Source organism: Bos javanicus, chromosome 25 (genome assembly GCF_032452875.1).
Source record: "Bos javanicus breed banteng chromosome 25, ARS-OSU_banteng_1.0, whole genome shotgun sequence".
In the NCBI taxonomy this organism is placed as follows: Eukaryota; Metazoa; Chordata; class Mammalia; order Artiodactyla; family Bovidae; genus Bos; species Bos javanicus.
In genome coordinates, this window is record NC_083892.1 from 20,534,377 (window position 1) to 20,558,280 (window position 23,904).

The 23,904-nt window shown below is 43.7% G+C and overlaps 1 protein-coding gene and 1 long non-coding RNA gene across 2 annotated transcripts in view; both read left to right on the top strand.

Moving 5' to 3' along the window:
- Positions 1-23,904, top strand: part of HS3ST2 (heparan sulfate-glucosamine 3-sulfotransferase 2) — a 116,434-nt gene that overhangs the window by 82,304 nt on the left and 10,226 nt on the right. The gene's annotated exons all lie outside the window — the stretch shown is intronic.
- Positions 19,086-20,256, top strand: LOC133238382 (uncharacterized). Its single transcript, XR_009733517.1, has 2 exons — positions 19,086-19,478; positions 20,113-20,256. It is a non-coding gene; the product is annotated as an uncharacterized LOC133238382 (long non-coding RNA).

Sequence of the window (23,904 nt, forward strand, 5' to 3'; positions counted from 1 at the left end):
TTGACAAAAGTCACAGGATACACAAAGGATACGTAATTAAAATGGAGTTTCCTCCCAGCCCTTCACCGTCAGGTCTCCCTTCTCGGAGGCCCCCCTCCTAGGCTCTTCCACATCATCTCATATACCTATGCATGTATACATTTTTTTTCTTTGAAATTGCTGTTATAAGTTGTTTCACTGAAATGGACCATATGTCTGTACTAAAGTTTCTTATTTAGAATTTATAAATGCTTTGGGAGCAAAATTGGGAAGAGTTTTGTATTAACACCAAAAAAAAGATGCCCTTTTCATCATAGTGGACTGAAATGCAAAAGTAGGAGGTCAAGAGATACCTAGAGTAACAGGCAAGCTTGGCCTTGGAATACAAAATGAAGCAGGGCAAAGCCTAACAGAGTTTTGCCAAGAGAAGACACTGGTCATAGCAAACGCCCTCTTCCAACAACACAAGAGACAACTCTACACATGGATGTCACCAGAGGGTCAATACCGAAATCAGACTGATTATAGTCTTTGCAGCTAAAGATGGAGAAGCTCTACACAGTCAGCGAAACAAGATCAGAAGGAGTTGACTGGCTCCAATCATGAACTCCTTATTGCCAAATTCAGACTTAAATTGAAGAAAGTAGGGAAAACCACTAGACCATTTAGGTATGACCTAAATCAAATCCCTTATGAGTGTACTGTGGAAGTGAGGAATAGATTCAAGGGATTAGATCCGATAGACAGAGTGCCTGGAGAACTGTGGACGGAGGTTCGTGACATTGTACAAGAGGTAGTGATCAAAACCATCCCCAAGAAGAAGAATTGCAAAAAGGCAAAATGGTTGTCTGAGGAGGCCTTACAAATAGGTGAGAAAACAAGAGACACAAAAGGCAAAGGAGAAAAGGAAAATTATCTGTCTGAATGCAGAGTTGCAAAGAATAGCAAGAAGAGGTAAGAAAGCCTTCCTAAGTGAGCAATGCAAAGAAAGAGGAAAACAATAGAATGGGAAAGACTAGAGATCTGTTGAAGAAAATTAGATGCCGAGGAAACATTTCACACAAAAATGGGCACAATAAAGGACAGAAATGGTATGGACCTAACAGAAGCAGAAGATATTAAGAAGAGGTAGCAAAAATACACAGAAAGAGTATACAAAAAAAGATCTTAATGACCCAGATAACCATGATAGTGTGATCACTCACTTAGAGCCAGACATCCTGGACTGTGAAGTCAAGTGGGCCTTAGGAAGCATCACTATAAACAAACCTATGGAGGTGATGGAATTCCAGCTGAGCTATTTCAAATCCTAAAAGATGATACTGTGAAAGTACTGTACTCAATATGCCAGCAATTTGGAAAACTATAGGACTGGAAAAAGTCAGTTTTCACTTCAGTCCCAAAGAAAGGCAATGCCAAAGAATGTTCAAACTACCGCACAATTGCACTCATCTCACACACCAGCAAAATAATGCCCAACGTTCTCCAAGCTAGGCTTCAACAGTACATGAACAGATAACTTCCAGATGTTCAAGAGAGATTTTAAAAAGGCAGAGGAACCAGAAATCAAATCGCCAACATCCATTGGATTGTAGAAAAAGCAAGAGAATTCCAGAAAAATATCTGCTTCATTGACTACGCTAAAGCCTTTGACTCTGTGGATCACCACAAGCTGTGGAAAATTCTTAGAGATGGGAATACCAGCTCACCTCACCTGCCTCCTGAGAAATCTGTATGCAGGTCAAGAAGCAACAGTTAGAACCAGGCATGTAACAACAGACTGGTTTCAGATTGGGAAAGGAGTAGAACTGGACATGGAGCAACAGACTGGTTCCAAATAGGAAAAGGAGTACGTCAAGGCTGTATATTGTCACCCTGTTTATTTAATTATATGCAGAGTACATCATGAGAAATGCTGGGCTGGAAGAAGCACAAGCTGGAATAAAGATTGCCGGGAGAAATATCAATAACCTCAGATATGCGGATGACACCACCCTTATGGCAGAAAGTGAAGAAGAACTCAAAAGCCTCTTGATGAAAGTGAAAGTGGAGAGTGAAAAAGTTGGCTTAAAGCTCAACATTCAGAAAACGAAGATCATGGCATCTGGTCTCATCACTTCATAGGAAATAGAAGGGGAAACAGTGGAAACAGTGTCAGACTTTATTTTTCTGGGCTCCCAAATCACTGCAGATGGTGACTTCAGCCATGAAATTAAAAGACGCTTACTCCTTGGAAGGAAAGTTATGACCAACCTAGATAGCATATTCAAAAACAGAGACATTACTTTGCCAACAAAGGTTCGTCTAGTCAAGGCTATGGTTTTTCCTGTGGTCATGTATGGATGTGAGAGTTGGACTGTGAAGAAGGCTGAGCACCAAAGAATTGATGCTTTTGAATTGTGATGTTGGAGAAGACTCTTGAGAGTCCCTTGGACTGCAAGGAGATCCAACCAGTCCATTCTAAAGGAGATCAGCCCTGGGTGTTCTTTGGAAGGAATGATGCTAAAGCTGAAACTCCAGTACTTTGGCCACCTCATGCGAAGAGTTGACTCATTGGAAAAGACTCTGATGCTGGGAGGGATTGGGCGCAGGAGGAGAAGGGGATGACAGAGGATGAGATGGCTGGATGGCATCACTGACTCGATGGACATGAGTCTGAGTGAACTCCAGGAGTTGGTGATGGACAGGGAGGCCTGGCATGCTGCGATTCATGGGGTCGCAAAGAGTCGGACACGACTGAGTGACTGATCTGATCTGATCTGATATCAAGGCTATATATTGTTACCTTGCTACAGTCCATGGGGTCGCTAAGAGTCGGGCATGACTGAGAAACTTCACTTTCACTCTTCACTTTCATGCATTGGAGAAGGAAATGGCAACCCACTCCAGCATTCTTGCCTGGAGAATCCCAGGGATGGGGGAGCCTGGTGGGCTGCCGTCTATGGGGTCGCACAGAGTCAGACACGACTGAGGCGACTTAGCAGCAGCAGCAGCAGAACTGATGCTGAAGCTGAAACTCCAATACTTTGGCCACCTGATGTGATGAACTGACTCCTTGGAAAAGAACTTAATTCTGGGGAAAATTGAGGGCAAGAGGAGAAGTGGGCAGTAGAGGATGAGATGGTTGGATGGCATCACCAACTCAATGGACATGAGTTTGAGCAGGCTCCGAATGTTGGTGGTGGACAGGAAAGCCAGGTGTGCTGTGATCCATGGGGTTGCAAAGAGTCAGACACTGCTAAGTGACTGAACTTAAGTTGTGTGAATATCAAATGAAGAGCAGGCTATTCTATCTACACACCTTTCAGGAAAAATCATTAAGAACAGCAAATCGTGTTTTTTACATAGTTGGGAGACTTAGAGAATACCAGACTATCCAGGGGTATCTAACTATGGCCTCCCTTTTGATATGCACACACCCACACACAAAGACCAGTTATCATGTATAATATGATATTTTCTAACTTCTTTTTTTGCCTACCAGTTTAACACCAGCATTTTCCCATTATCTTAAACATTTTCTGAAACTTTACTCATAATTGCAGCATAGCATTTCATAAAATGCATATACCATCACTTTTTAATCAATATAGTATCGTGTGCATTTAAGTTCTTTCCATTATTTTACCACTTTAACTAAAGAAGAATGTGTTGAACATGCCTATATTATAAATCTTTCAGTAAATATCTTAACATTTCAACAGGTTGAGTCCTAACAAGTGTCTTCCATTAATTCAAGTTATTTGAAATCCTAGAATTGTATGAGGGTGAATATTTCTGTGCACCACGGATAACTTTAAATAATTCTTAACTTTGTGGTAGGTTCAAAATGCTATCTTATTTAGATTGAATTTGTGTTTCTTTGCTATCTAATGAATTTTATTATTTTGCGTGCTGAGTCGCTTCAGTCATGTCCAACTCTGTGACCCCATGGATTGTAGCGTGCCAGGCTCCTCTGTCCATGGAATTCTCCAGGCAAGAATACTGGAGTGGGTTGCCATTTCCTCCTCCAGGGGATCTTCCAGACCCAGAGATCAAACCTGCGTCTCTTACGTCTCCTGCATTAGTAGGCGGGTTCTTTACCACTAGTATTTTATTATTTTATCAGTTTTATACCTTCTTTCGGGAATCCTTTGTCTTTTTCTCAGTTTTGTGTTGGTGAGTCTTCCTTACTGATTTATAAAAACTATATTTATTACATATATTAAATATTTGTCTATCCTATTTGGAATACCATTTGCTTTTTTTTTTTTCCATTTTATTTCCCCTTGTGGTTACTTTTTTTGTCTTCTAAAACTTTACATCTCAAAGCTTGTGGGATCTTAATTTCCCAACCAAGGATCGAACCCAGGGCCCCAGCAGTGAGATCACTGAGTGCTAACCACTGTACCGCCAGGGAATTCCCCAGAACTTTAACTTCCGCTTTCTTCTTTGATATCATGGTAATAGTCTTTCCAAGTCTCAAGAATATATACATTCTTACTGAAATCTTAATCTCTTACTCCATTGTTTTCAACATTGAAATGTTTCATTTATCTTGAATTAATATTGGTGTAGATGTAAATGAGGAAATCTGACTATATTTTTTCCAGCTTAATCAATTAAGCTTTGTTTCCAGCTATGTTGGGACTCTGTCCTAACAAAGTCCCAGTAATGCATAATTTCCCAACTGATTTGAAATACTACCTTTATTATGTGTTTCTTATATAGCTGTGCTTATTTCTGATTTTGTATTCTGTTCTATAAATCCATTTGCCTATGTCTGAGCTAGAACCACACCGTTTTAATTACTGCGGCTTTATAATATATATTGTATGACACTGTAGCTTCCTCCCCATGGTTCTTTCTCTAACACAATGCATTGGCTCTTATTTTTAATTTATCCATCCAAAAGAAACTTTATAATTGTAATGTCAAATTCAATTTTTAAAATCCTCTTGGGATTTGGATTGGTATTACACTTGATTTATAGATTAATTTGAGAAGTATGGATGTCTTTCTAATATTACGATTTCCCATCTCTCCATTTATTAAACTTTTAATTGAACTGTCTATAAATTATGGAACAGTATTAAATATTAATTGTGTTAGCAGGCATCTTTGTCTTGCCTGACTGTAATGAGATTCATAGCCCGGAGGTTGTAGCACAGGCACTAGGGTCGAAACACTTGGGTTTATATCCTGGCTTCACTGATCAGTACTTTGGGTCTTTGGCAGATTATTCTTTTGTGCCAAATTTCCTCAAATTTCCTTTCGTTGTAAGGTTAATACAAATACCTACCTAGTGATACCATGATGAGGTTTAAATGAGATAACAGATATGAAAATAGTTAGAACTATGCCTGCCACATGGCTCTCAATCAAAGTTAGCTATTGAAGAGGACAGATTTGTGGTTTCCAAGAAGAAGGGGAGGACAGGGAAATATGGGGTTTGGGTACCAAATGCAAATGATTACATATAGGGGAAATAAGCAGTGAGGTCCTGATCTGCCTGAGTAGAACAAGTGGGCTTCCCAGGTTGGCGCTAGTGGTAAAGAACCTACCTGCCAGTGGAGGTAGATATAAGAGACGTGGGTTCAATCCCTGGGTCAGGGAGATTCCCCTGGAGGAGGGCATGGCAACCCACTTCAGTATTCTTGCCTGGACAGTCCCATGGAGAGAGGAGCCTGGCTACTGTAGTCCAAAGGGTTGCAAAGAGCTGGACACGACTGAAGCGACTTAGCAGGCATACGCCGTATAGAACAGGGAACTCTACTCAATATCCTGTGATAAACCATAATGGAAAAAGAACATGAAAAAGGAGTATATGTATAACTGAGTCACTTTGCTGTTCACAAATCACAACATTGTAAATCAACTATACATCAATAAAACTTATTTTAAAAAGCCAGCTATTGATACTATTTAATCCTTCAAGTCCCTGTGGGTTAAAGATATATATTCCTTTTTCATGTTGAAGATGCAGCCTTCCTGGTTTCTTACGGTAATTTTTTTCTTAATTAGTGATGGATGTTGAATTTACTAAGTGCCTTTTCAGAATCTGTTGAGAGGATCATTTTTTTTTTCTTATGACCTATTTCTACACTGAGTTATGATTCTGTATTACATGTAATGATATGGATCTCAGCAGGATATGGCAGCTTTACTCTTAATAAATTGTGCTTTGGTAGATATTACTTGGAATCTTGACTGGTCAGTTTCTCTTAAGGGGGAGCTTCCACTTGCCAGCTTGAGGTAGATAAGCTGCCTGTCAGCATTCTGGCAGGTATCTCACACCCCCCCCACCCCCACTTCACCTTGACAATGTCTGGGGGCTGCCTATTTCAGAAGAAGGATCATCTTTCCATCTCTGCCCTGCTGGAGAAGTGGCTCCAACCTGGCTGTAGGGCTGGGGAAGAGGAGCTCTGCAAGTCCAGTTGCTGTTTCCAGAGAGTTCTAACATTGACTGTGCTTCTGCCCACATCTATCACCCCACCTGGGTCCCTGGTGCCTCCAGTTCCAGAGCTATGGGAAGATTCCACTCTCTTCTCTTTAGTGATGTCCCCTTCTCCCTGCAGCCACTTCAGCTTTCTCTTCCAAAACCAACACCCCTCGCCAGTCAGCCTCCCTTCTTCCACAAGCGAGCCTCTCTTCATTGTCTGCCACCAACTCTTCACCCATTCTCTTGATATTTTGACTTTATGCATTCTATCTCTTCATGATCGATTTAGCAGCAACAGAGGAGGAGAGATGGCACAGTGTTTGAGCTCCCATGTCATATGGAAGTACTACCATGAATGGGAACTTTTCTCAAAATTAAATGCTGCCCCTTGTCTCATTGAAAGTCTTCTGTCTTGGAGTCTACTTTTTCTGATATTAATAACGTGACTTCGCTTTCTTTAGACTGGCATTGTCCTGCTGTATCTGAACCTCTCCACTTTCATACAAAATGTTTCCATCCTTGTGTTCTGGGGTGGTCTTGTAAACACAAATATGACTGACTAGGTTTTATGTTGAAATGAGAAATCTTTACTGTTGTCATTCTTTAAAATTATGGGGTTTAGCCTATTTCCGATGATTTTTGATATTAACACAATCAGTCTTACTTCTGTACTTCTGTCATCTGCTGTGCAATTTTGTTTTCTCTTTGCTTTCCTTTCCTGTCTCTTTTCTTATATGAGCTGCACTTAATTTGCTTTTTTTATTTTCCAGTGCCTTGAAAGATACATGTCCTGTTTGTAATTCTTCATTGTATGTTTCTCCAATAGAGCAAATGAGTAGGGGGGACTCTCTGCCCCTTCCCTCCCCCTCTTCCTCTGTTGCCAATGTCTTAGTCTGTGGTGATTTAACCCTGGATTTTGAATTTGATTGGTCAAATTATTTATTAATTTTTCAACTCTATCGAGGTATAGATTATTACTTTTTACATCTAATTTTTAAAGAAAAATATTGATATTAAGAGCTAAAATAAGGACTTCCCTGGTGGTTCACTGGTTAAGAGTCCGCATTTCCACTTTAGAGCGCACAGGTTTGATACCTGGTTGGGGAACTAAGATCCCACATGTCCTACAGGATGGCCAAAAAAGAAAGAAAGAAAGAGTGCTAAATGTGTTAGTTCTTTGAGCTCCATAGTTTGTTCAGTCCTAGTCTGTCCTTTTATGTACCACTTCCCCTTTTCCCAGTTCCTTCACACCATCTCTCAAATCACTGCTTTTATTTTTAAGAAAACTTTTTGGAGAATGAGGTGGAATGCTTTTCAAACTTATAGTGCTTTTCTTTTGCCTTCGCAAGTGAATTGTCTAAATATTAAGTATTTGGAGTCACTTTTTTTCCCACAGAACACTATAGATGGGACTGCCCTGGTGGTACAGTGGCTGAGACGCCACACTCCCAATGCAGGAGGCCTGGATTCAGTCCCTGTCAGAGAGCTGGGTCCCACAGGCCTCAACTAAGAGCTTGCATGCCACAGCTGACAAAGAAAAAGCCTACCCGCCACAGCTAAGGCCTGGTGCAGCCAAATAAATAGATTAGTGAATAAACATTTTTAAAAACTATGGATGATGATCTGTGTTTTCTAGCATTTAATGCTGCTTTAAAGTCCGTCTCTGGCTTAAATTTGTAGAAAAGCTGTTTCATTTGCTTTATCTAGCTTGGATATCAATAATACTTATAGAACTTCTGCATTTCCCATATAATTTTAAATGTTTGCCCTGATGCATGTTTGTACAGATAGATGATTGATGTACAGATAGATGTACAGATAGACTGATGTACAGATAGATGATTGATGGATAGATGAATAGGTGGATGGATTCACGGATGTAAGTTTTATTTTGTTTGGACTAAGCTGACCTTTTGATATGTCCACGTTGCCCATTCTTTTACCTCTGGAAATGCCTCTTTAGTGAAATCTTTTGCCTGTAGCTCTATTCAATTTGTTTCTGGTTTCCTCTTCAATAACATCCCAAACTATTCTTTGCTAACGACTACTCTGTCGCCTCTCCTCTTCCATGTCACCTCTCTCATCAGTTCAGTCTTGTGGATCTTTACTTGAGAAGCCCAAGATCAGGCTCAAGTTTGTTCTGATTTTTTATTTTCTTCGTTGTTAGGCCTCCTCTTGACTGCTGTCAGTGTGGTTTGCTAATGCGTTTTTAGATTCTCTACAGTACCATCTGACCTCATCTATACCTGTTTCTGTCTTACCCTATTGTCTTTTCATTTCATCCTATGGTCTTTCCATCCAAGCCAATGCTCATCTGTTGATCTTCTGCTCAAATGTTTACTCTGTGGTTTCTCTGACCTCTCAGTCCCTTCTTAAGCTTGCTGTTCTTTCCCCCCACCCTGGATTGTAATTATGTATTTCCCCATTTGTTCCTTATGTCCTCCACCAGACCAGAGGCTCCATGAGGGCAAGGGCTATATCTATCTTACTTAGAGCCATGGCCTCAGCGCCTGGCACAATGGCTGGCAAACATGGGTACTTAATAGTTATTTGTTGAATGAGTCTATGTCTACATTAGTCTGGCTTGGACTCCCTTTGGCCAAAATAACTTGTCTGAGCCAGAGTTTCCTAAACTTCTGTCGTCATTAGTATCGCCTTTCCCCCGAATATTCATATACCATTTGTACTATTATTTTCTTAGTATTTGTCTTCAGATCAAGTCTACGTTTTCTATGCTCACTGCATGTTTAAGCCTCATCCTAAGTAATAAAATTAAAGTTTTAGTTCTAGTTTAAACTAGATGTTTAAATGCTCTAGATGTTCTAGTTCTAATTTTCTAAAATGCATTAAAATAAACACAAAAGTGTTTTTAAAAATACAGTTTTCATCCACGAATCACTTGCACACCAGGGATGATGTGTGATGGAACTTTGGGAAACCCTTTCTAAAGAGCTTGGGCGGCTCCATTTCTTCACAATGCCCAGGTCTTCTTGCTTTAGGCTTTGCTTCTTCCCCTGTTATTCATTTGACAAGCATGCGTCATATACTTTTTGGCTGCCTTTGGTGGTGTGTCCCAGTGACAAGGACTGAGACTCCACACTCAGCAAGGAAACAGTATCCCTTCCTGATGGGTGTGCAGACTAACTGGGAGGAAAGGCAATAGGTAAACAGATATGCGAGAGAATTACGGATCATGCTCAGTGCGATGAGGGAAATGAACCATGGGGTTTACAGTGTGACATTTGAGATTGGCGACATTTGAACAGAGACGTGAGAATGAGAAGGACTGAGCCATGGAAGAGTCAGGGAAAAGTGTGCTAGGCAGAAAAAGGAGAAAAGGCCTAGAGGCAGGAGAGGGTAGGACGGATGGATTTGAGAATGTCAACTAGCTCGTCCTGCGGGGTGTCCTGAATACCTTCCAGAACAGAAATGTAGAGCTGGACCATTCTATACCACTGCCTGGACACGAATCCAGATTTGCACAGTTTGGGCAAGGCCTGTAGAAGTATTGTTGACTCAGTAACCGTACAAGTGCATCTTTGACCTGGATGATATCTAAGCATTGGATATAAAACTCCCAGGGCTTTGCCCAAGAGAGTTGCTCTCCTTCTTTGGAATTGAGATGAAAACTGACTTTTCCAGTTCTGTAGCCACTGCTGCATTTTCCAAATTTGCTGCCGTATTGAATGCAGCGCTTTAACAGCTTCGTCTTTCATGATTTTAAATAGCTCAACTGATTCCTGGGTCGGGAAGATCCCCTGGAGAAGGGCTACCCACTCCAGTTTTATTGGGCTTTCCTTGTGGCTCAGCTGGTAAAAAATCCACCTGCAATGCGGGAGACCTGGGTTCAATCCCTGGGTTGGGAAGATCCCCTGGAGAAGGGAAAGGCTACCCACTCCAGTATTCTGGCCTAGATAATTCCATGGACTGTACAGTCCATGGGGTCGCAAAGAGCTGGACACAACTAAGTGAATAGAAGAAGAAGAAAGAAGGAATTCTATCACCTCCACTAGCTTTGTTGGTAGCGATGCTTCCAAAAGCCCACTTGACGTCACACTCCAGGATGTCTGGCTCTAGGTGAGTGACCACACCATTGTGGTTATCCAGGTTATTAACCTTTTTCAGGGGGGCCATAAAAAAGGCTAAACTCTGAAGAATTAATACTTTCAAATTGTGGTGCTGGAGCAGACTCTTGAGAGTCCCTTGAACAACAAGAAGATCAAACCAGTCAATCCTAAAGGAAATCAACCCTGAATACTCATTAGAAGGACTGATGCTGAAGCTGAGGCAACAATACTTTGGCCACCTGATGCAAAGAGCAGACTCATTGGGAAAGACCCTGACGCTGGAAAAGATTGAGGGTAGGGGGATAAAAGGTCAGCAGAGGATGAGACGGTTGTATAGCATCACCAGTTCAATGGACATGAACTTGGGCAAACTCTGGGAGATAGTAAGGGACAAGGAGGTCTGGCATGCTGCAGTCCTTGGGATGGAAAAGAGTTGGACACAACTGAATGACAACAGCAACATTGCTCTCCTTACTCCCTGAATGATCAGAAAGCCAGCCCCTGCTCGCCCTTGGAACTGCTGGGCTTCGTGTATTCTGAAACACCTGCCTCTTTGGGGGACAAAATGAAAAGGACTCCTGACGGTGGCTAACTCCTCCCAGGGAGACAACAGGGAACTGAGGCCAGGCAGGAGGTGTTGCTTCCAACAGCTGCAGTTGGATCACCTCCCACTAGAGGGCACTGCTATGCTGCAGGAAGTAGGGGCAGACTTGCAGCTCTCAATCCTGAAAATTTTAGTACCCCATGAAGGCTCTGGAGTGTGAGATTGTAAGGCTTGGTGTTAAAAAAAGAAGATGAACTCACTGACTCATCCAGCCTTTGGCTGAGACATTTGTAGATGCCTGGAATGCATTCAGACCTGCTGGGGACAGCAGACAGGTCCTTAGCATGGATCCAGGCACGGGTGGAAGGTGGGGCCTCCGTGGACACTGCAGGCAGGGAATACTGGGAGGTGAAGGTGGAGGTGAAGATGCACAGGCCGGGGGGCGGGAAGGGCGGTGAAGTTGGCATCAGAAGGCCACTGGGTTGACTAGCTCCATCCTCCGCCTGGGGCTGGTCAGTGTGAAAAAAACATGTTTTTGGCAGCAGGATAGTGAAGATGTTTCATTCTAACAGTTTCTATATTCTGTATGGTGCAAACTCATCTGCTGAGAGGGGCAGAAAAGGGCAGGCTTTGATCATTGGCAGAGTATGGAAAAGGTCTGAAAAAGCTGCTTGCAGAATGGGAGAGCAAGTTGGCCAGAGGAACTTGGCAGAATTGCTGGCTGTGCTGAGGCCCCAGTGTCAGGAATCAGGTTTTTGAAATGCAGCCATCCTGCCAGTTTCAAACACTCTCCAGCAGCACTTTCCCTTCTTCCCCTCCATCTGTGTTCACTTTGATTGACTTCCAGAGTCTGTAAGGAGGATGAAGGTCCCCTAAGCCACCCCTTGGAACCACCCCTGCCACTTGGTGGAGCAAACTGGCTCAGAATGGATGCTGGCAAGCAGGGTCTACAGAAAGAAAGATGCTGAGCTGCTCCTCCTTGCAGCTCCGACCATGAAAAAGGAAGCTGTGATGGGTCCTAAGCTGGCAGGGACCAATGTCAGAACGGACTGGATGGGAGATTTACCAGTTGGATTCAGTTATGGATTAGATGGGGCTTCCCTGATAGCTCAGTTGGTAAAGAATCTGCCTGCAATGCAGGAGACCCTGGTTCAATTCCTGGGTCAGGGAGATCCCCTGGAGAAGGAAATGGCAGCCCACTCCAGTATCCCTGCCTGGAGAATCTCATGGACAGAGGAGCCTGCCAGGCTACAGTCCATGCAGTCGCAAGAGTTGGACACGACTGAGCAACTAAACCACCACCATAGATTAGATGTGAGTGTTGCTGTAACTAGTGGCTGTTGGGGCCATTAAGTGAGACATAAAGAGATAAGTGGTAAGGAGAGGGAAAATAACTGAAATGTCAGGAGAAGGACTGGTAAGAGGGGTAAAGGGGAAACCAAGGCATTGTGTTCTCAAAGCCAAGAAGGAACATGTTCCTCAAGAAGTAGGGATTGGGCTAATGCCTTGGATACCACAGAGGGCAAAACAAGGCCAGGACAAAATGGGACTGCTCAGAGAGAGCTGCTTCAGAGGGTGAGGAGGCAGAAGGCAGATGTGACAAGTTGGGGATGAATATGAGCGGAGGAAGCAGAGCTGTTGAGATTTCTCTCAAGAATTTTGGGAAGAAAAGGAGCCCTATAGGGCTGTATTGGGAGTTCATGAGGAAACAGATGATTCGCTTTTTGAAAATCAGAAAGACAAATCTTACAGCACAGTAGTTAATAACACTGTATTGCATATTTGAAAGTTGCTAAGAGAGTTCCTAGGTGGCTCAGTGGTAAAGAATCCACCCAATGCAGGAGATGCAGGAGATGTGGGTTCCATCCCACATGGTTGTTGGAAAGATTCCCTGGAAGAGGAAATGGCAACCCACTCCAGTATTCTTGCCTAGAGAATCCCATGGACAGAGGAGCCCGGTGAACTACAGTCCATGGGGTCGCAAAGAGCCGGATATGACTGAACAACTGAGCACTCACACAGCACAAGAGGGTAGCTCTAACAAGTTCTCATCAGAAGAAAAAAATTGTGCGTTGGTAATGGGTGTTCACGAGACTTATCATGGTGATTTCACAAAATATCCATTCATATGTTGAATCATTATGTTGCACACTTGGAACTAATATACTATTATATGTCAATTATATCTCAACTTTAAAAATAACTAACTAAATAAAAGAACCAAAAAAAAGACTTAAACTAATGGGGAGAAATGAGAGAAAGAGGAACCCTTTGATGGCCAGATACAGCACTTTGTGGTTTACATGGGCCCCTTCCGTGTTCATCCAGCTTAGCCCTCACAACAGCCAGGGGAAGTCCACCTTATTATCATTTGCACACTGAGCTGAGGAAATTGCTGTGAAAGTCACAAGGCCAGGAGATGGGAAAGCTGGGCCTCCAATATGGTTTTCTGAATTCACATCATCCACAGTTCATGATCCATTGCCTGTGTACTAAGTTGTTTCAGTCGTGTCTGACTTTTTGCGACCCTATGGACTATAGTCTGCCAGGCTCCTCAGTCCATGGGATTCTCCAGGCAAGAACACTGGAGTGGGTTGCCGTGCCCTCCTCCAGGGGATCTTCTGGACCCAGGGATCAAACCTGCACCTCCGACGTCTCCTGCATTGGCAGGCAGGTTCTTTGTCACCGGTGCCACCTGGGAAGTCCCCCAACATCTATTAGCCAGTCCCAACTATGTAATTTGTGCCAGGATGGCCAGCACCTGGCTACTCATACTGTGGGCCACAGACCAGCCTATCAACCTCACTGCAGAGCATTTTGGAAATGCAGAATCTCAGCCCCCTCCCTAGACTTGTAGAATTAGAATCTGCATTTCAACAAGACCCCAAGGCAATACAAATGCATATTCAAGTGCGGGAAGGGCTGACCTAGGGATCCACTCCCAGGGCAAAGGAAAAGTAGGCTTAGGTGTGGAGAAGGAGCTAAACCCAGATTGAGAGAGAAAGTGAGAGTCTCAGGGTTACCCCCAGCAGGTCCCCTGATAGTGTCCCCGTGGTCAGGCCAGGCTAGCCCGCAGATGGCACCTGAGAAATTGACGTCCAGTTGCCCGGAAACTTATTGGAGCTGTAGGTGCAGCAGCAAAATCCATTCATTCAACACCCACAGTCACCCTTCCTCCTTTCCAAGCCCAGATTCTGGAGAGCGGAGCTGTGCATTCCCAGCCTGACAGATCCGTGCTTTAGACCCACACCCAGGCTTCGCCAGACACGGCTTCTCCAGACATGTTTCCTCCCCCTCACTTCTCAAAACTGCTTCCATGCCGGCTATCTTCTCCCTAAATAAGATCAATGGAGACTTTTTAACATAACATTTATTAGCTAGTTTTTTTAAACTACAAAGGGGGAAAAAATCCAAGAAATACAGAAAAATCAAGGTGAAAATTAAGTCCGTTCTACACCACAGGCCATCTGGGTCCCCCAAGGTAATCACGGTTAACAGTTGATGGTGTATCTTTTTAGAGATGGTGTATGCATGTCAATGGTGCGATCTGTGTGTACATTTTGTAGGTAAATAGGCACACACTGAACTCGCTGTTCTGCGTCTTGCTTCTTGTTCGCTTAATAATACATCTTGGACTCCTTTCTGTGTCAGTTGCTATAGATCCACTTTATTTTTTCACAGCCATAAAACAAGCTGTTGTCTGACTTCACTAGAGCTTATTTAACCAGCTTCCTACCAATGGACATGTAGATTGTTTCTGGTCTCTTTCTGTTACAAACAGTGCTTCAGTTATCAGGTCAATGCCAGCTGCTGTAACAAACAAACCCCAAGAGAAAAGTGTGTGTCTTGCTCACGATAGTCCAAAGGGGTTGTTTCCCTAATTATCAGTGGTCTTCTTGCCCCTTCTCCCTTTTAAACCTTCCAAGGCCTCAGAGTTCTTGGCATTTAGCTTGTAGATGTAAAACAAAATGAAAAGGACACACCTACTTTGTAAACATCTGGGCCTGGAGGTCACAGAGTTAGAACCAGCCACAGGGCCCCACCGCAGGGGGTGCTGGGAGATGTAGTCCTTGGCTGGGCCGCCACCCTCTAGAGACAGAGCTATACAATGGAGTGAGAGGCAGGGATCTTTGGTGAATGCCTCCCCATCTCTGCCATACGTTCTTGCACACAGGTCTTCACACACTTGTACAATTAAATTTCCAGAAGTGGAATTGCTGGGTTAAAGGGTATGTGTGTTTTACATTTGGGTAGATAATATCTAGGGCTTCCCAAGTGGTGCTAGTAGTAAAGAAACCGCCTGCCAATGCAGGAGACATAAGAGACGCAGATTTGCTCCGTGGGTTGGGAAGATCCCCTGGAGGAGGGCATGGCAACCCACTCCAGTATTCTTGCCTGGAGAATCTCATGGACAGAGAATCCTGGCGGGCTACAGTCCATGGGGCTACAAAAAGTTGGACATGACTGAAGTGACTTAGCATGCACACATGCACAGATAATATCTAATTACCCTTCTAAAGATGTATTGATTTACACTCCCTCAAAGTATTGGCAAGTACTTTGTTCTACACACTCTTGCCAGCAATACTTGTTATAATTTATTGATTTATTTGGCTGTGTCGGGTCTTCATTGGGACACACGGGATCTTTCACTGCAGCACAGTAGCTGTGGTACGCGGGCTGAGCTGCTCCACAGCATGTGGGATCTTAGTTCCCTGACCAGGGATCGAACCCACATCCCCTTTGTTGCAAGGCATATTCTTAATCACTGGACCACCAGGGAAGTCCTAACAACTGTTATAATTTTAAAAAGTATATTTTCCAGTCATACAGGTGAATAATATGATCTCATGATCTCATCTTAGTTTTAATTTGCATGTCTTTAATTTTAACAGAGACGGAGTATCTTTTCTTAACTTTATTTCCCATTGGTAACTCTTTAGATATTAACTTCTCACAGCCTGTGTTCCTTTACTCCACCAGCTGGTTCTTTTTCATATTAATTTGCAAGGACTTTGAAAAATATATAAAATATATAAATGCATGCTGCTGCTGCTGCTAAGTCACTTCAGTTATGTCCAACTCTGTGCAACCCTATGGACAGCAGCCCACCAGGCTCCTCTGTCCACAAGATTCTGTAGGCAAGAATACTGGAGTGGGTTGCCATTTCCTTCTCCAATATAAATGCATATATAGATATTAAAAATATATGAAATCATCCTTTGTTTCCCTATCTCATATGATGCAAATGTTTTTCCAGTGAGTCATTTTCCCATTATTTTATTTATGGTATTTTTCCATTCCAGAGACTTACATTTTTTATGTATCTAACTTTGCAGGCTTTTCCTCCATGAGTTTTGTCTCGTGCTTAGAAAGGCTGTCCATGTGCCAAGATTAATTTTATATTCTCACGTTTTCTTCTAGTGCTAGAGTCACACTTGCTTGAATCCGGATTTTGCAACTTGCTGCGTTGATTCGGTGACTGACTTCAGTTCTCCATGTCCCAGATTCCTCAGCTCATAAAGAGGAATAGTGAGTGCTGGGCTCATGGAGTTAATGTGAGGACCAAGGGAGGTGGCTCATACACAGAGTAGCGCATCTGACCACTGGTCCCTGAATGAGAAATCTTAGCTATTAGCTTGTTCATGATGTCCAGGGCATCAGTGACCCCATCTCTATCAGCTTGGGCTGCTATCACAAAAATGCCATAGGCTGGGAAGCTTCCATAACAGAAAGCTATTTCTCACAGCCTGGAGGCTGGAAGTCCAAGATCAAGGTGCCAGCCAATTTGGTTCCTGCTGAGGACTCTCCTTCTGGTTTACAGACAGACATCTTCTTACTGTGTCCTCACATGGCAGAGAGGGAGAGATCATCTCTCCCTTTAAAAAAAAATTAATTTATTTTAACTTTTTATTTTGCACTGGTATATAGTTGAGTAGCTCAGCTGGTAAAGAATCTGCCTACAATGCAGGAGACCCCAGTTTGATTCTTGGGTCAGTAAGATCCACTGGAGAAGGGATAGGCTACCCACTCCAGTATTCTTGGGCTTCCCTTGTGGCTCAACTGGTAAAGAATCCGCCTGCAATGCAGGAGACCGGGGCTCAATCCATGGGTTGGGAAGATCCCCTGGAAAAGGGAATGGCTACCCACTCCAGTATTCTGACCTGGAGAATTCCATGGACTATACAGCCCATGAGGTCATAAAGAGTTGGACGCAACTGAGCAACTTACACTTTCATAGTTGAGTAACAATATTGTGTTAGTTTCATGTATACAACAAAGTGATTCATTTATACCTATACATGTATCTATTCTCTTCCCAATTAAGTTGTTACAGAATATTGAGCAGAGTTCCCTGTGCTATACAGTAGGTCCTTGTCACTTCTTATAAGAGCATTAAGGCCTCCTCTCTTGTGAACTAATTACTATAGGTCCTGAACATATAAATTTGAGATGAGGATGACGGGGGACACAAAAATCCACTCCATAGCAGACCCTGTGTATTGGCTGATGTAGGCTGGGTGCCCTTTTTTTCAAGGTGTACAACATAATGATTTTGGTATAAATCATCATGGTAGACACATATGGCACTGGCGGTAAAGAACCCACCTGCTAATGCAGGAGACATAAGAGATGGGGGTGGGGTGGGGGTTGATCCCTGGGTCGGGAAGATCCTCTGGAGGAGGAAATGGCAAACCTCTCCAGTATTCTTGCCTGGAAGATCCCATGGACAGAGCAGACTGGTGGGCTATGGTCTATAGGGTTGCAAAGAGTCAGACACAACTGAAGCAACTTAGCACACATGCATGCAAAGTGATTGTGAAGTGATTATCACAATTGGGTTAATGAACATATCCATCACTTCGCAGAGTCACCATTTTTGTATGTGTGTAGTAAGAACACTTAAGACCTACTCTCTCAGCAGATTTCAGGTATGTAACACTGGAATGTGAACTCTTGTCACCAGGCTGTTCATTAGATCCCCAGATCTTATTCATCCTCAACTGAAATTTTGTACCTTTATCTCCTTTGACCTTTATCTCCCCATTTCCCTCTCCCCACCTCCAGCCCCCAGCAACCACCATTCTACTCTCTGGTTCTGTGAGTTCAACACAGAGATCCCATCAGTAATTGAAATCATATAGTCACTGTCTTTCTGTGCTTGGCTTATTTTACTCAGTCATAAAAAAAGAAGGAAAACCTGCCATTTGGGATGATGGGGTGAACCTATAGGACATTATGTGAAGTGAAGCTACATGCCCATTTCTTCTGGTTAACAAGTGGCAAAACTCACACTCAGCTCTCTGATTTCAAATCCCACACTCACTACTAGCTGCTAAAGTAGCCTACTGCCCTCCAAACATCTCCATGTGAATGTATCAGGCAAGGAGGACTCTATTCTGGTTTCCATCTGGTACCTGGTGGGACTCAAGACAAATCCAATGTAGCTATCACTGGGGAAATGCACAGTAGAAGAGGCAGGCAGGGTTACCCTGTCTTCTCGCCATCACCCTGGGGTACATGCCAGAGCCCAAACCACTTGGGGGTTAATGCTCCAGCGAAGAGACTGTGCCCAGACACTTACATCAGCTTCCCTTCTCATGGAGCAGAGGTGAGAACAGCCTTGTCAGCTGGGAGACATTCAAACTATTGGACACCAGGCAGGCTGGACAGAGGTGCCAGCTGTTTACATGAGTTATCAGGGAAAGCCAACTGCACAGGCCGTGGGGACATTGATGACTGTCGGAGATGGGGTTCAGGCCTGGCCCCTTCTAGCAGAGGAGGAAGCCACCAGCCCTAGTGGGAAGACAAGTTCCATCAGCCCCTCACACTGGGAAAAGGGGAGCCCCCCTCACCCCTTGGATTTACAAGGCTGTCATCTCCTTGAGGATCATGCCTGTCTTTGTATCCTGGCATACAGCAGGTGCTCAATAAATGTGTGTCCAATGAATGAGAACGTGACTGCATACCAGGCCAAGGATAGGCACTGTCGACAGAGACTTGATGGTGGTGAGCCCTGCCTTTTGTGACCTAACACTCTAGGGTGATGACAGATAATGTGTAAAAAATGAGTTATGTCTATAGTGAGTCCCATGGAATCACAGGGATAACAAATACCTAACTTCTGGAAAGAGGGAGATAATAAAGGCACAGTCAGGGAAGCCTCTCTGGTGGAGGTGATGATGAGCTAAGGGCTAAGGCATGATGAAGTTCTGCCTGACCAGCTACAGAGGCTTCCCCCAGAGGCCACAACACATCAGATGTTGCTTGGCATGAAAAATGCAATTTCGGGGGAGAACTCTAAATAGTCCAGTCTGGCCAGAGCCCAAGATGGCCATGGGCTGGATCAAGAAGAGCCACCTAAATCCTGTTAAGGCCTTTATCCTGTGAACAGTGAAGAATTACTGATGGGGTTCAAGCTGGGACTCAGCGTGGACTCAGCGTTTTCCTCCCAAGTCATATCACTGTAAGGATTTGAGCCAAGGTCTTGGAAGGAGGGGGTTCTGAGATACCAGAGGGGCTGCAGGTCTGTGCTCACAGGTGCTGTGCCTACGCTGGCCAGCACGTGGAGGGGGAGAGGGTTTAGCAGGTTTATTTTAGAAGAACCAGTTTCCTGCAGGAAAGACTTTCCCCGCCTCTTCCGTTCCTAATTATCCCTCTGGAGACGGCAATTTTTTTTTTTTTTTCCCAAGGAGCCTGGTTGCCCAGCCAGGAGCTAATAAATCACCGAAGTCCCCCAGGCAGCCAGGCCTTTTAGAGCACACTTATGGGGTGCACAGATTTAGCAGGAAAGGAAATCTTCTGGTGAACCCTTCCGGTGATAATCAGGGTAAGCCAGCCCCAAATACCAAGTCCCCATGTGGACAATGGGGCCACAAGAGCTGCCTCTGTTCTACTGAGTGGGTCAGAAAATGCCATTTCCGGAGAGTCTCAAACTGACAAGACAGTATTTGGATTTTTTTTTTCTTTGTTTCTTCTTTTGGTAAGGGACACAGAAGTCTGTGATTTTTTTTCCCTTGGGGAGAAGACATAAAATGGACTTTGGGGCACAGATTTCTACCAGACCAAAGCCTTGCCTTTATTTTTTTTTTTCTCTTCAGCAAATATTGACTATGCGCCTACTAAGTGCCACTACAACTGAGAGAAAGACAGCAGTGCTCTTCTCTTGGAACTTCCCGTCTATGGTTGGGCTGGGGGAGAGCAGAGATATCCTTCAAATAAATATTTAATGTCTTAGATAACAATGAGTGTGATCGCGTTACTTACGAGGATGTGTTTTATTAAGACCATGCTTCCCAAGCTTCTCTGATCATGAGTCATGGAGCAGGGGGCTTGTTAAAATTGTAGGCTCCTAGGCTGCGCCCTAAACCCACTGAAGCTGGATGTACCGAGCTCTTTTCCTCTAAGGAGAAAACACTTCTGAGCTACTGTATTAAAGGCTGTGCAGCTAAAGGAACATGCGGTCCTCAACCATGGTTCTTAGCCCTGGGGGCCCCCTGGGATCAGCTGGGGAGCTTTAAAGTCGCAGGTGCCCAGGTCTCTGCAACGCCGACCCCCTCCCCCCCCCCCACTACAGAGATTCTTATTTAATTACTCTGATACAGTGGTATGGGACTTCCCCGCCTGCCAATGCAGAAGACATAAAAGATGAGAGTTTGATCCCTGAATCAGGAAGATCCTCTGAAAGAGGGCATGGCAACCCACTCTAGTATTCTTGCCTGGAGAATCCAATGGACAAAAGAGGTTGGCAGGCAACAGTCCATAGGATTGCATAGAGTCGGACACAACTGAAGTGACTTGGCACACATTAGCACGTGTGGGGGTATTTATCGCATCTAGTTTGACTTCCCCACCTCCTCCCTCTCAGCCACACTGCAGATGACCACAGTCCTGTCCTCTTTCAACATCAGAGGGAACCTGGGCAAAGGATCCTGTAGATGGCAAAACAGAAATGGCGCAAGATCTGTTCCTTTTAGTCTCATTTTACCTTCTTGTACTGGGAAGTTTTGGCTGAAGCAGAACTTGAGTTCCCCCTCAGCTCATGAACCTGAGCACATGTGGCCATGATGAAATTTTTTAAATGACACAGTGATCCCTTCACCCCAGGACTATCTGCTGGAACCTTCCTCTGCCCAGGTTCAGAATGCCAAGAAAAGGCCAGGCTTCATAATTTCTGGTAACTTCTAAGGACTCGCGGTAACCTCTCAGTAGGCACCTACCTTTGACACTAGATCTTTGATCAATTTCTTGAGTACCTATGTTCTGCCAGGTTTGTGCTAAGAAGGCAAAAATGAATAAGAAACATGCCCAAGATGCTGATGATCTCTTGATATAAATGGATGTGTACTTAGTAAGTACCACACAGTGGGATGAGGTCTTAATAGCTGGATTCAGGAAGTGTCATGAAATTATTTTTTTGAAAGTGTTCACAGAGGGTGTGACTTTTCCTTTGGATTTGGAAAGGTGAGTAGACGTTTGCCAGGGTTAAAGAGACCAGAAAGATGGTCCAGAGTCTTTAAAAAAAAAAACAAAAACATGAAAAGACAGCATGTGTTTGGCGAGTGAATTTTGTGTTCAATATAGTTATAAGCATCAGATTTCCAGGAGGTGGCAAGAGATTAATTCTGAAAAGGTAGACGGCAGCCCTGAGTACCAAGTCAAGGAATATGGGCTTTATTCAGAAGAATGGCTAATGGTTGACAAGATTGGATTTGCTTTATTTTTTTGTATTCTCAGTAGATATTTTATGAATCAAGATGCAAACACCAAAAACGTGGAACCCAACATTCTTGGCAGATGCTTGCCTATCTTCTTATGGAGAAAGATGTTTACAACTCTCAGTATTGACTCGTCTAAATATTTTATCACTGTGACTGCATTCATTCACTTTATTCTTTAAATTTTTATTGGAATAGAGTTGCTTTACAATGTTGTGTTAGTTTCTACTATTCAGCAAAGTGAATCAGCTGTTACAAATACATATATCCCCTCTTTTTTGGATTTCCTTCTCCTTTCGGTCACCAGAGAACAGTGAGTAGGGCTCCCTGAACTATACAGGAGGTTCCCATTAGTCACATTTACACAAGAGAATGGATTTGCTTTAGCATGATTCCCTTGGCAGACACAGAATGCAGAATGGATTGAAAGGGAGAAGAAAGTAGAAGCATGGAGGTCAGAGAGAAGTCTGTTGTCAGAGGAACAGATGAGGTGAGCCTGAGGTGTGTGAATGGGGCCAGGAGATGGGGGAAGACTTGAGAACGTACCAGGAAGACAGACATTAGACGTAAGAAGGATGTGAGGTTTTTGTGCTTTGTAAGCATGGGAGGAAAATGGCAAGTTCATTACCGAGATGAGGTGTCCAGTCCACAGACAGTTGGACAGTCCAGTCCAGGGTGTGGGAAACTTGGAACTGCAGTTACAGAGCTGTGAGGAGTAATAGCTCCGAGGTGGTGCTAAAGGCTAGGGAGGAATGGGGTCATCCTGGAAGATCACGTAGAATAAGAGAAAGGGGAGATAGACTCCTGGGAAGGCTCTCGGTGATTTGGGGAGAGTTGAGAATGTGGAAGGGGATGAGGGCTGCAGTGCATATCTGGATTAGATTGCTGGCTTCACGTGAGCCCTAGAAATACTGATGGAGACATTACTTGTGCCATGGCTATGGTAGCCTTTGCAGAGGGAGATGCAAATAAGGTGCACCTGCCCTGCCTCGTGCAGTTTATAATCAAGTGGGGGTGAGCTTAGCTTAGCATAGCTTCCACAGAGAGGAAACCAGGCACGTTAGAATTCTTGGGTTCCAAACAACAGAAATGGACTTTGATTAACTTCAAGTAGTAAAAAAAATTTCTTAGAAGGGTGTGCAGTAACTTATAGAACTACAGAGGAAGGTGGGCAAACCAGGTCTGGGAAAGGGCAAGAACCAAGAAAGCTGAGGGATTGGGTAAGAGAGACTGCTGGGGAGGCTCCTCCAAGCTCCTGTGTCTGGCTGGAAGATTGAGTCCACTTTCCGTCTTCATCATATACTTTTTGTCAGTCACACACCCTCTCCTTGGACTGCTAAGAGTTTATCCAAAGTAGGAGTGGTTCCTTTGAAAGAAATCTGGGGGCTACTACCAGATGTGGTGGAAATTGTTGCTGAGCAGGTTCACATAACAGATGGGCGGCAAGTCCAATTGGTGAGTGTTAGACCACTCTTTCTGTCATTTTTGCAGAGCCATACAGAAACAAAAGGAGACCGAAGCTTAAAAGGGTTATGCGGGTGAGAGAAAAGTTCAGCTGTTTGTTAGCAGCTGGAAACAAATCAGCAAAATTTCAACAATGGCATGAGGAGGAAAAATGAGCCTAAGGAAAAGACTAATGCCCTCTTCCCACCACAGATCAGAGAGGTGTGTATCCAGAGTCTCCTTGTGTGTTACCATCACACAGCCTCTATTCCAGTGACCTAATGAGAAATAAATATGTAAGGCATCCTTTGATGGAATAGAGAAGATTTGAAGTACACATTTGACTGTGCATGATACTGTTTGCAGTGTGGTGTTTATGTCTTCCTTAGTAACTGTAATTTGGTTTTGTAGCTGATATGCCAATTAGGAAGGGTGGAACTTCACTTTAATGCGCAGCTTGGGGAGTGATGTGACACCCTGAAGATCACTGGAATAGGTCAGAAGTTTCCAAACTGGTAGCAGAGAGAGGTGTTAATTGGCGCTCCTGGCAAAAGTTCATAGCTTAGCCAGATAAGCTTGGGAAATGCTGCAACCTGTTTTCCTCTCTTGGATATTCATTGGCGTATTAAAGGACATTGCAAAGAGATATGTTTAATGGCTTATCAGGTCAACTTTTTGTGTGTTGAAGGCCTTATACCCGCAAAAGCCTTGAAAAGTCCCTAAGTTTAAATG